Genomic DNA, 14,105 nt, shown 5'->3' with positions numbered 1-14,105 from the left:
CCACGAACACAGGTATGGTGCTGTCAACGCCTGGAAACATAATCCGGGGAAACGAACCCACGACCATGGGTCCTGACATACCTAAGGGAAGTAACTCTGCACAGCGAATTGCGGCGCCTTGAGCGACTCGGCAACTCGAGCCCGTCGGATTAAGAAAGGACTGTTCAGCCTTAGCTTATCCACATTTTTGAAGGAGTGGTATGTTAAACCCGGCTCCATCCACAAGCAACTATCATAGAGACAGTAATCCCCATTGGTTTACTTATTCAACGACAGATCAACCGCAGCCTGTTTAATCTTTTCCACTAAGAGTATAAGGCATTTCCAGTATTGATTACATCGGGAGCTTGTTGTACTGGACATCTGAGTAATGCGCTAAGGCATTCGACAAAACACTCAAGTAAGTTTGACATATATTAACAATGCGAAAGACGGCATTTACCCATGGTTTCATTCGTGTAGTAGCTTCCTGAACATTGGATTTTTACGAGATTTAAATGTTTAGTTCTTACTCAAGGCCAATCAGCCCTGAATTTTGCGATCATATCTTTCGGGTACGATACAGTCGCAAGTGAATACCAAGTCGGAACCTTTTTACAATCATCATCATCATCATCCGTCAACATTTTGTAAGGAGACGGAGCGGCAAGTACTTGTGTACTCATGATCAGTCCTCATATACAACATGTTAAAGTAAAAACCAAGTTTCTGTGTTTTGGAATTATGGTCTTCAAAACTTGGTTGAACTCCATACAGTAGCATTCTTTGATGTTTTAATAATATTTCATCTGTGTATTTAAAAAAGACTAATGCAAATGAATATTTGATGCTGAATTTGGCGCTTTGTACACTTGTCAATTTGACCTGGAGTCTTTTGCCACTGTGAATGGTTTTTTTTATGATTTAAGACTGTCAACAGCTCGTATATCGCAGGGGCGGATACAGCTTTTTGAGAAATGGGGCTACACACTATTGACAAAAAGGAGGGGTGCACACTTCAATTCAATGGTCACAAACTTTCAGCAATATTGCATTCCGCCTATGTATCTACTTATCAGAAACGTAAACTTACAGATTCAGACACTTAATGACACGGTCGGTTGCAAGGTGACTTGTTGTTACACGATCCTCCATCGGTGTGGATAGACCTTTCCGGTGATTGCTTTGATATTGATTAGTGATTTTAGAAATCCCCCATACTCCTCTTTAGATGGGTTTGACTGACAGTCTGTACAGTCTGTACTGTACAGGTAATTTAATTCTAACGGTGTAAAGGTGACTTGTTCTGTTATCAACATGTACTTGCGATGGTTGAAATGTACACGACATACAGTGATTGATTGTCTGGTTGAATCAACAACTCGGTAATGGGTTGGACATGGCCCAACTTCTAGTGATGGCACTCACGTTACATGATAGCCTACTTCTAACTGGAACACGTGTTTATAGAAAAAGAATATAACTGTTATTAACCAGAGAAAACATGGAATAAACATGGAGATACGATCTTACATTAAACAGTTCCGGATAACCAACATGGCTCTTAGGTAAGAACATATATACAACAATTGTCAAAGGTCAGATTGTCAAATAGAGGAGTATTTAAACTATAATGCAAATTCTGCAAGGTATATAATTAGGCTTAAATATGTGTCAGAAGATGAGGAAGTATTCGATCGCGATAGTTTCTGTAAGAAGACGGTGCCGGGATTAGATGTGACATTTAAGTTAAATGCTGTAATGATAATACCTTAGAAGTGGCCAAAGCCTTTCCACAGGAAAACCCTACTATAGACAGAGTCCATGGTACTATACCGATTATACCATGATCATAAATAAATAGTATACGATTTGCACATGTATCACTCCCCAGTGCATACTTGCTATACCTGGAGAGCGGAAGGTCGCGGGTTGGATCCCCGACCGCGTCATACCAAAAGACGTTAAAATATGGTACTTGTTGGTCCCTGCCTGGCGCTCGGCATTAATGGGTACAACAAGGACCGGTTGGCTCGGAGTCAGTATAATGTGTCTGAGTGGGGTATTCATGCTTCACTGCGGCATGGTATCTCAGTGAGCTAGCACTGTAAAACCAGCTTCAGTCTGGGCTAGTACAAGCAGCCGCACATACACCAACACACGCATGCACGTCGTCATATGAGCGAAATATTCTCAAGCACGACGTTAAACCCAATTTCACCTCACCTCACCTCACCTCACCTCACTTGCTATACCTACTGTATGCAACAGGTGAGGGGGTATGGATTAACGCCCCTTCGGACACTATCACGCAGATGATACGCGAACGCCAGTGAATGAAATAATATATGATTTAAGAATGAAAATGCCAGACGGAGTTGACGTCATTGCTGAATCCAAGTTGGAGTTTGTTTGAACGTAAATTAATAATTCCAACATTCTTGGGTTCTCAAAAACTCATAACCTATTCTGAATTGCAATCCTGTTGTTTCTCTACAGTAGAGAAATATTTGTTTAACTAAGAACCAATCTTTGTATGAAGAACAGGGGGTATTATACCACTTTACTTTAAGGCGTCCATTGTAACGAAACCATGACCTATCTTCCGTGCCCGGCAATACTGAAGTGTTGACACTTTCTTCACAATACCTGCTGGGAAACAACGTAAACTCCTCTGAAAGTCAGAGACCTGAATGAATAACCTGAGAGTGATGTATTGGGCTTGAAATGGCTGTGTGTGTGTGAGTGCGTGTGTGCGTGCGTGTGCGGTGAATATTCAGTCAGATATGCCCGTGTGTTTTCTTTTGATGGAGTGGTTAACTGAAACCGCGCCAATGTTTTAGCGATAATCCGTTAAAGACACTACATGAGTTAATAATTGTCAAGAATCCTTACAGCATCGTCGGGACGGTGGGGTAGCCTAGTTGTTAAAGCGTTGCTCGTCACGACGAAGACCCGAGTTCGATTCCCCAAATTGGTACAATGTGTGAAGTCCCCTGCCGTGATATTGCTGGAATATTGCTAAAAGCGGAATAACTAAACTTACTCACTAACGACTATTGAAACGCGCATGGTCTATTCAGTAGTGTACATTTCTTTTGTCTTTTCAAGGTTGCCAGTGAAATTACAGTCTGTGATTGTCACGGTGAACCACCGTACAATCACCATTAAGACAGGCAAAATACAGTATTAAAAACTAGGTTTGACCAAAACATTACAAGCATAATTACAACGTTACTCGACTATTAGCAGTCACCGAAAACTGCACACTGAAGGTCCAAAGGCTCAATTAAGCTACCCGTGTCAAATACATCATTATCAATAACCGTTCCTTGTTTGTTGAGACTCACGTGTATACTGTTGTGCCCACACTATATACAAAGGCTTAGTGATAAGTTGAACTAGTCCAGATTATCTGATACAGTGACAAGTGTATATTCTGTTGACGCCAAGAAGCCCGGGTCCCGATCCACAAAACGTAAGAAGCGCTACGACATTCATAAGCCTATGCGAATCTATAGAGTTACGACAAGTCGTAAAGTTAAAAACGATCTGCGGATCGGGATCCTGGGTTCTCTTTCTTGCGTGATTGTATGTTACTGTTGTTAAGGCCGCATTAGAAACTCATCTATTTCACTCGACCTCAGACTTTTTGCTTTTTCTGTTTAAGACCATTTGTATTCGGGTCCAAACTGTAGCAGATTTGAGGTGTTGGGAACTGGTACCAAAGTATATCCCTCAAATACTGTCAGTGGGGACTGCCGTCACTGAATTTGTACTATTTGTTTGTTTATTTGCTATTTAACACATCAGTTAAATGTATTCCAACTACATGGAGGCGGTCTGTAGTTAATCGAGCCTGGAACAGACAATCCAGTGATGAACACTATGAGCGCAGATCTAGGCAAATTGGATATTATGACATGTGTCGAACAAGATCAGTGAACCTGACCACCCGATCCCGTTAGTCGCCTCTTACGACAAGCATGGGTTACTGGAGACTTATTCTAAACCGGATCTTCACGGGCCTGTATTTTAGCTGGAGCACAGCCGTCTATAGTGAAAACGCACGCACACACTTTATTTCGGTGTGTTAATATACTCGTAGGGGCGGTGGGGTAGCCTAGTGATTAAAGCGTTCGCTCGTCACGACGAAGACCCGGGTTCGATTCCCCACCTGGGTACAATGTGCGAAGCCCATTTCTGGTGTCCCCCGCCGTGATGTTGCTGGAATATGGCTAAAAGCGGCGTAAAACTGAACTCACTCACTCACTAATATACTCGTAAGTATATTTACTTACGTAAGTAAAAGGAAACTTTCCTTCTTAGAATGACAATGACCAAAGATGGGTATTTAACAGATGTAATGATGCAGCGTGTAACTTGAATGTCAACACGCGCGGACTTATGTCAGACACACCTAAGGCAGAGCATAATTTAGAGATGAACTTTTGAAATACACTCGAACTTGGTGCAAAATTTAATTGGGATAAATATATTCTCAAAAGCAGGTACAGGAGATCATGTACTCTGTACACCTCAGTGTGTTAGTACAAGCACTTGCCACTACTCAAGTGACAAAATCTTGGCAGACTAAAGTATTTCCGTGTCTAAATTGGTCTATTTTAGTGTCTCTTTAAATCATTGGAGGTTCATACCTCTCATCCGCTTTATTTCGACTGATTTGTCTGTGTCTGGTGTATGCTTGCCCCAGTCAATGATATCCCTTCGTGACATAGTGCCTCAGTCAAATAATGTATGGAGAGATATAAGTATTGGTTGTCAAGATTCACGGTGACGGGTACAACGGCTTACCTTTTCCTTATATTAACGTCGCGTTTCTCTATGCTGAAATAGGATTTCGCTTGCTCTGTTTTGTTTGACTGCTTGTCGGTGGTGAAGTCTTGGGCTACTGGGTACAGTGTTCAAAGCCATTGTTTAGGTTTCACAGCCGAGAATAGCTGCAAAACTGACCAAATAACGTTTAGAAACAATAATCTTTTTTCTGATTTCACGCACCTTCTTAATAAAATGACACAGCGAGGCTTCCGCTATTGTAATATGCAAACAAGTTTCTCTATTCCACCTTGCTCTGTTAAAAACACAATATTTGCCAGGTTACACTTCATACATAACCGGCGAAAAAAGTCATAGTCATATCAAATCTCTGTCAAAAGCATGTAAAGATTCAGAGTGTATCAGAAACATGTATTTATGAATAACTGTTCAGGGGTGGCACAAGGTGTTCACGAAACTTATGAACATCTCTTACCACGCCACAGCACGCCCCGCCACGCCACGTCACGGCGCACGCTCTTACTAACTTGAGTTCTCGGTTAATCAAAGAGTATCACGTCTGGTGACAACAGTGCTTTACACATCCACGTCCGATCAATCTTCTATTCTGTTGTTACCCTCAGTTCGCCCTGATTTTAACCCAGCACCACACCCGTACCCATTGGTTACAGCAAAGTTGTAAATGTTTGCATCACATCTGTGACCTGTATCACTGTGGAGATTTCACCCGCAGAATACATTGTGAGGAAACACTGTTTAAAGCTGCATTAATCCTCACTCACTAACTCACTCACGTACGCACGTACGCACGCACGCTCGCACGCACCCACTTACCAACCCATTCACCCACTCACTCACAGCATGCAATAGTAGGTATTCGTGTATTTTATAAATCATGAATAATGTATGTGCACTCGTTAAAGGTAGAGCCCTGTTTACCTGAACATTAACACCAGAGATCACGGAGTGTAACAACGCTGTTTATGTGTTGTTGCAATTATGGAGAAGCGCTGAAGTAAATCCTTAGCAAAGATCGATTATCGAACACCTCGAATCATTACAAACATTGAACGCTAACCGTTACGTTAATCCAAGACAAACGTAGACCACCTGAGGCCCAGTGTCTTACACTCGCTCCGAGGTATCGACCACGTGCAACATTACAGGATATATGCCCGCTCGTAAATTTGTATGTACATTCAAAACATGTCAGCCAATGAAATAGACCAGGCTAAGGAACAGATTGAATGATCGATTCCTTGGAATTATCGTACGGGATACACTATGGTGACGCATTGGGGGAAATTGAAAAAAATAGTTTCCACATGGTTTGGTCACGGACTTCCCCGATCGATGCTGAGTGCGACTCTTGAATGCTGCAAGTGTTAAACGTCTTTGATGATGGAACTGCGGCAAAGGCGGGAGTGGTTGGATTATACAGTGCTGAATATATCGCCGTGCTCATTCTATCTTCCTGGATACATATTGTAAGTATTCGTGTTGTAGAATGTACATTTGGTTTTGATCGTGTGTATTACTAATTACACAATTCGGATTCGTCAGAATAGTTTACACCTCTAGTTCTCTTGGATAAGATCCTGAGAATCATGTCGCCATAAAACAACTTTGACTTTCGTGTTTCAGTATAAGTGTAAGCTTCAAGTAAGACAAGGTTGGGGCGGTCGGTAGTTTAGTGGTTAAAGCGTTGGCTTGCACCAACGTCACGCCGAAGACACAGGGCTGTTGATGTCTCGAATCCCACATGGGTATAAGTGTGTGGTTAAAATCTCATTTCTTGATGATTGGTCCCCGATCAATCATCGATGTTGCGTGGAATGAATTTGTTAAAACATACGGCGTAAAACCAAAGTTCTTTTGGTTTTTGGTAAAATTTCACATCTTTAAAGGATGACTAGTATGTCAGGAACTCGCTTGGAGTTTTTAAGTAAATTCAATCTATGATTAAACCACTCGTAGTGCTTACGAAATGTAACAGACAAACCACCCTTGTGACAAAATATTGTTTATAGACACAGGTTCCAGAATTGATGTTCGATTATGAGAAAACATGATCGATTGCACTCGTTTAGTCACTGCGACCACTTCGATTTTTCCAATTAATCGGACCACCACTAGTGATAAGATGAAGCAACATGTTATGATACCGAAAGAACCATGGTTAACTATTATAGTCAGCATGACAATGTCGATTTACATTAATGTTAGACAGTTTAAATTAATGTTTTAGCTGCTGATGAATTCGTTATAGTTTTAAGCTCTAGCTGCGAAAAAAGTCCTTGTTGCCTGCTCGTAAACAGACAGAGATGATTGTTCAATGTTGGTGACGGCTCACAGTATAAGCTGGGTTTTCTAATCTAGTTTTCCCCTTCCTAATGTCCTTCTTGGTCTCCTTTCCACGGACTCTTCTCTAGTTTGCCATCTTTCAGTCTTTCATTTGTCTCCTTTCCTAGGATTCCTGTCCAGTTTTCCCTTCTTAAAGTCCTTCCCTTTTCTCCTTCCCTCGGATTCCTCTCTAGTTTCCCCTTTCTTAAAGTTTTCCCCTTGTTTTCCTTTCTCGGATTCCTTTCAAGGTTTCCACTTGATAAAGTATTTTGCTGGTATCCTTCCCTCGGATTCCTCTCTACTTTCCCCTTTCGTAAAATCTTTCCCTGATCTCCTTTCCCCGATTCCTTTCCAGGTTCTCCTTGTTAAAATCTTTCCTTGGTCTCCTTTCGTCGGATTCCTATCTAGTTTCCCCTTCTTTAAGTCTTTCCCGAGTCTCCTTTCCTCTGGTTCCTATCTAGTTTTACCCTTCTCAGGTCTGATTTCCGAGGAATTCCTATCTAGTTTCCCCTTCTTTAAGTCTTTCCCGAGTCTCCTTTTCTCTGATTCCTATCTAGTTTTACCCTTCTCAGGTCTGATTTCCGAGGAATTCCTATCTAGTTTCCCCTTCTTTAAGTCTTTCCCGAGTCTCCTTTCCTCTGGTTCCTATCTAGTTTTACCCTTCTCAGGTCTGATTTCCGAGGAATTCCTATCTAGTTTCCCCCTTCTTTAAGTCTTTCCCGAGTCTCCTTTTCTCTGATTCCTATCTAGTTTTACCCTTCTCAGGTCTGATTTCCGAGGTATTCCTCTCTAGTTTTCCCTTCCTTAAAAGCCTTTCGCTTGTCTCCTTTCCTTGGTCAACCCTCTAATTTTCCCCTTCTTAAAGTCCATCCCTGGTTTCCCTTCTTCGGTGTACTACCGGGTTTCCTTTCCTTGGATTCTTACCCTGATTGACGTGTTCCTACTAAAGAATGCACTCCGTGCAATGTAGAAGAAGTGTATATAATATAGTTATGATACAAGACTATCATTGAGCCTTTGGGGCAGTCGGAATATATTAGGGCATCACCAAGGTGATCTCTGTACGTATGGCGATCTCATCTAAAGTCACGAACTGACCAATTGCAGATGATCCCTGTAGTGAACGATGATAACATTGCGTTCTGATAACTGAAGGATCCCAGAGCTCACTCTCTCTGTGGGGTAGGTGAGGCAGGGTTGTGGGGTGGTTGGGTACGCTGTGGGGGGTAGGGAAAGGACGTGGCTCGAGTGTCACGACACCAACATGATCTCGGCACGATATGACAGCAAGTGGATCCTGCTTATAGAACAATGGACAATTATTTCCAGCACAGCTCGGTAAGGGGAGCTGACAGTGGGCGATATGTACAATAATGCCCTATCCGCGATAACAAATCTTTACAACATGGATAGTCAACACTTTAGGTAGTAAAAAAATCACAACATGGGAGCGACACCAGAAATGACTGTCTGGTTTAGTTGGAAATAGTGTCGACGGTGATGATAAATGATTCCAGAAAAACGGTTCCCGATATTATCGCCTTTACAACGAAATACCTTGATTTGAGATACACAGAATCAGGTGTATGTTCGAATAGTTTGAAACCCTTGTGAGGGAAAACGTTTAATACCCTGCCGCTATACAGTATTATATTGGAACCATATGTCACTTGAAAGAACACTGTCAAAGAACATTTAGTTCACCGTTCTCCTGTAATCATTTTACAGCCAATTCATGTTTACATCAAACAGTCGTCTCTAGTCAATTTTCTTCATCACCAACAGTAACTAAGGCCACCAATTACATGCGCGACTGATGGGGATAAAATCAGGTGGGGTGAACGGGGCGAGGTCATTCTACTGACAATACATTCGTCATCAATATAAACAATACGCTCAATTAACTCACATAATATTCGTCGTTTAATCGACAGCACTTAAATCCCCCGTTTACGCCTTGCCACAAAGTAGCGTATAATTTCTGAACTAGAAACCTCTTAATATCGTTTTACAAACAAGTGCCTGTTTGACAAATCATGTGTAAAACGTCATGTCATTTATAAATGATACATTATGTGCTGCACAATGTCCCGTATAGAAGTGTTACAGACTAAATGTACATGGCCATATCTGATTTCTATTTGCCATGACATGCTACATTCTTGACCTCAACGAGCCCCTTTCATTCACCATACTCAACAATAGCGTTTTAGACAGTGGATTCTCTGGGCTCAATAACGCTTACCTGAGTTTACCTATGTCAGGTAACTTCTTACCTGTGTCACCTGGACAGGTAGCGTCTTACTTGTTACACCTGGGTAGGTAACGCTCTCCACTCTCTGGGGGTCTGGTCTGTTTTCTGTGTAATCCTGTGCCGTGCAAGGGCAGCGATTATACACTTTCAGGGTGAGGGACACGGGCTCAATCTACCTGTGCGGTGGGCTCTAATAGTGTAATTAGAGTTGTTGGGGGTACAGGTATGGCTGTGTAGACTGAGATGGTTCAGGTAGGTTGTAGTGGAACAGATAGCACAGAAGATCTATTTATAGAACGTTGTTTCATTCAATGACCAGTTTTCAACATGTAGACTTCGGAGCACAGGTTCATTGTGTCACGGGAGGCTCCACGCAAGTCTCCTACAGCGTACAGTTTAGAAGCGATGCCGAAGGGAGTATTCCATATTACCTACATGTAGCGGGAAAAGTAAGTACTGTTGTGATTGAATAAGGTGATTCTCTGATATTTGTCATATATCATTTGTATAGTATGTCAGTGCTCCAAGTCATTTTTAACCTCAGGAGTACGTATGCCTGAAAAGAACTGAAGAGTAGTTCAGGGAATTCTGTTCTTGTTGGAAAACAGCATGGCTATGTCAAAATTAATTATTATCTTTATGTGACAATTACTGTCAAAGACACATTATATTGCAGTAATTTCAAAAGTTCTGTCAACTGTTCATGAACTACAGCTTATTGTAAAAAACTACAACTTTACATACCCGTGAAGATCCGGGTTAGAATTGATCTTCAGTAACCCATGCTTGTCGTACGAGGCGACTAACGGGATCGGGTGGTCAGGCTCGCTGACTTGGGGGACACATGTCATGCGCAGATCGATGTTCATGATGTTGACTACTGGATTGTCTGGTCCAGACTTGATTATTTACAGACCGCCGCCATCTATCTGCAATATTGCTGAGTGTGGCGTAAAACTAAACTCCGTCACTCACTCATTTAAAAGTTGGTACATACTTATTAGTTATATCTTACCAGAGGACATTACTTCAACCACGGCAAAGTTTACGATGTTCACATAAAGGCTGACTGAAGCGTGAAGATTAGGGTCAGTCCAAATCTGAAATAGTGGCGTACAGGCCTATATACTCCCCTACATGATAAGCTGTTAATTTAATCGTATTTGCATATTTATAGTCGTACATACGCAGATACACCGCTTGCTTAAGTCCAACATATGAACTGTTAAGGCCAATTTTAACGTTCCTCATTTTGATACCGATGTAGAATTTGCATATTTGTACACGTGTAATTTGGATGTCTTTTCGATCAATGGAACCGGAGATAGTCATCGCAAATGTTCACCATATGTTCCTTCAAGTCCGGGTTAGAATATTGATCTTCAGTAACCCATGCTTGTCGTAAGAGGTGACTAACGGGATCAGGTGGTCAGGCTCGCTGACTTGGTTGACACATGTCATCGGTTCCCAATTGCGCAGATCGATGCTCATGCTGTTGATCACTGGATTGTCTGGTCCAGACTCGATTATTTACAGACCACCGCCATAAAGCTGGAATAATGCTAAGTGCGGCGTAAAACTAAACTCACTCACTCGTTTAGAAGTTGGTACATACTTATTAGTGATATCTCATACTATCTTCACATGATTATATATCATATGCACTATGTAATAATAATATGTTCTCAAAATGTGTTGCGAGAACTACATCTGAAACATAATTATGTTGTTAACAAGCATCCTGGATCATACTTTACCTTGGAACGTGATATCAACGTAATTGTTGATGTCATCACGTGCCTCCCTGCGATGGGCGTCAGTGGCTTAGGGGCCATCTCAAACTGTTTTATGGAGATAAACATTATCATCAAGTTTCCTTGTGCAAATATATCTTCTCTATCAGAAAACTGACGTTGTGGATTATCCTGAAAAGTCAGTATACTATAACGTTTTCTTTCAATGCAGATGATTCAAATTGCAACATTAACACGTTATGAAACTTTTGAGTAGCCCCCTATATTTGAAGATCGATACGGTGATTGGTTGGATGAGGATAATAACAGTGTAGTTACATGTTTCTGGAACCGGTATCGATTTGGGGGTCAGGGGAATGGGAGGAACATCCGGTTGGAAGGTGAAATAGAACTTCAGCGCTTTTGACAGTAGGTGACGTTTTCTAGACTGGTAGATGGAGACAGTTTCCTCGGTAGTTGCTTGAGTTCTAGACAGATAGTTGGTTGTGTCATCGACAGAAAGGTTGACAGTGTCCTAGATAGGTAAGTGACGAGAGATATACCTAGATATACAGGTGTCTGTGTCTTAGACAGGTAGGTGTCTGTGTCGTAGATGGTATGTGTACTAGACTATGAGATAGTGTTTTAAATTGAAGAGGAGACGCTATTGAGATGGACAATTCAGAGAGCACTGTGAGTCCAGAGACGATGGTCCAGCCAGTCATGGGAGTTTGATATGTTCGGTCTTTAATCCGACCTCTGAAGAAATGTAGAAAAAGACAGAACCTGAGAAATGTAGACTTGCTTCAGTTAGGGTTTTATCTTGGCAAAAGGGTTTTGGTAGAAGAGAAAATAATGCGGTTCAGGCACTGTGGAGACTTACTATGTGTGTATAGATAAGAGAGCGAGCGAAACGACTAGTTAACCATTGACTTATACTAAAAACCTTTATGACTACTGAAGATGCATTTATTGATCGTCGTCTAAAGCTTACGTCTTGGAAAGATTTCGCTGCATGGGTAGACTGAAAGTTCGAACCATACGACACGCCGTAAACATAATGGGTTAATCTTGCCATGATGATACCCATTTCCCTTCCAGCCAACACAGGGACATCTATTTCGAATTTCAGTTCATGTGTTGAAAGAAATGTTTTTTGTCACAATGCATTAAATATTGCTTTATATCTTTCAGTCCCCTGCTACAGCGCCCAGTGACGTCATATGGGGAATTCCATCCATTCCGCAGGTGCGGTCAAGGTCAGCGAGGTATCCTTCAATAGGGTGTAACCATGCCTAGAAGTCACGTGAGCATCGCTAGGTTCTGCGATTGGTCAGAAGACCTTGGTGATTTATGTATCTCTGTGTCGAAACTTTATCGTGACCTTGCCAACATTCCCCGTCTTGAGACAAGGGGCAGAACAAGAACATGCAGTGGTGCAGCAACGGGGTCAGGGTCATTCCCGGCCGGATGTTCTCGCGGGATAAGGGGCGCTGACGAAAGGAGAAGGGGGAGATAATCGAGGGGATTTATCGCAACCGTGGAGAAAACAAATGCGTGATGTTCAGCGACAGCCTTCCCCTGTTCGGAATCATTACGATGCTTCGGCTGTAGATCGGTAGGACGATATCTAAGGGCGTAGGTCACCCAGACACAGCGCTCACAAGAGGTCAAGGAGTCGGAATTTAAAGTGCCAGAATCCTTGTTCACGGTAAGTCTCATTCCACCAACTGACATTGGAACTCTACCCTCAAGGCGAGTCGTCCTGTTATTTTTGTGCGAAAGAAAAGCAATTCAAAACAAATCGGATTCATTTTGTAGGTGAGACGTCACCTCACTGTAAGGACAGTGGTGATTGGTCCGACGAAGGCCCGCGGCGCCTCCCAGCACTCCTGATAGGCTACTTCCAGAAACGTGCGCGAGGAAGGCATATGGCAGCAGCGAGAACTCGTTTTCCTTTCCTCAGACAGCCCGGAGATCCACTCAGCTGGACTCCCCGAGGAGAGGTTAGGGTGAATGTCTATCTACCAGCAATGGCGGCAGAGCAAACCGATGAGGATATTAAAACCTGTCTCCTTCACCGGAAGAACGATGTTCCGGAAAAGAGAGACCTCTCAATAATCAGACTTTAGGTTAAAGAAAGACACATCTGCATCACAGGGTGAACATCCACTCGATTCAAGACCACGCACACCATCGAGGGAGCGACAAACACACGTTCACCTTGCACCAACAACGAGTATCAAAGAGGACGAGGGGACTTCAGAAGACAAGGCACTGGAAAATGATGGTAAACCTGGATGTGAGCTCCGGTAGGTGATATAAAGCACAAATATCACGATAAAACTATTACAGGCAAATGTGAAATGTCCGAACCACAGACTTATATATCTGGTTTGAGATCTGCCTGGTCAGAGTCTTTTGCCAGAGTGTGGTCAAGAGGTACGGCTGTATGATCATCATGTGATCATTTCGTTGACATAGCTGCATTAAAACGCATCAAATCAACTGTAAAACGCACCAAACGAAGACTTCTAAACAAGCTGTATATTTTTTGTGACCCAAATTACGGTTTAATCGCTTTCTGGACTTGAGGCGTCTTCATGGACCCATGACTCTGCAGCGGGATGTTGCCTTATACACCTGGAAAAAGTTAAACTTTACCCGCTTTTACTTCATATATCCCTAGAAAAAAGCATCCATCTAACCTTCGGGGGGATGCGTACAAATGACATTGATCTCGACGGAAACAAATGGTACTCAAAGATAGCTGCAGTACAGTTGGTACCAGATTACCACATATTACTCTAATGGTACTCATCATTGCAATATGACACAAGAAATGCCATGGAGCAATGAATTAACTAGTGCCATAGACGTTTGGAGTATATGTCATTTTGATCAGGTCCGATTTGTTCCTGTACAGCGATATGTTTGGGACGTATGCACAAAAAGTGTTTTGTAAACATCCATCTCATGGAAATATATAGTAAGCGGTG

At 42.2% G+C, this 14,105-nt stretch overlaps 1 long non-coding RNA gene across 1 annotated transcript; it reads left to right on the top strand.

Annotated features, from left to right (window-relative positions):
- Positions 1–6,080: 6,080 nt before the first annotated feature.
- On the top strand, positions 6,081–14,105 carry LOC124273914. The gene is made up of 2 exons (XR_006897773.1): positions 6,081–6,263; positions 12,301–14,105. It is a non-coding gene; the product is annotated as an uncharacterized LOC124273914 (long non-coding RNA).

Source organism: Haliotis rubra, unplaced genomic scaffold (genome assembly GCF_003918875.1).
Source record: "Haliotis rubra isolate DU_JTF1 unplaced genomic scaffold, ASM391887v1 Scf1039, whole genome shotgun sequence".
Taxonomy (NCBI): domain Eukaryota; kingdom Metazoa; phylum Mollusca; class Gastropoda; order Lepetellida; family Haliotidae; genus Haliotis; species Haliotis rubra.
The sequence above is the reverse complement of the archived record's forward strand: the minus strand, read 5'-3'. Positions and strand labels throughout refer to the sequence as shown.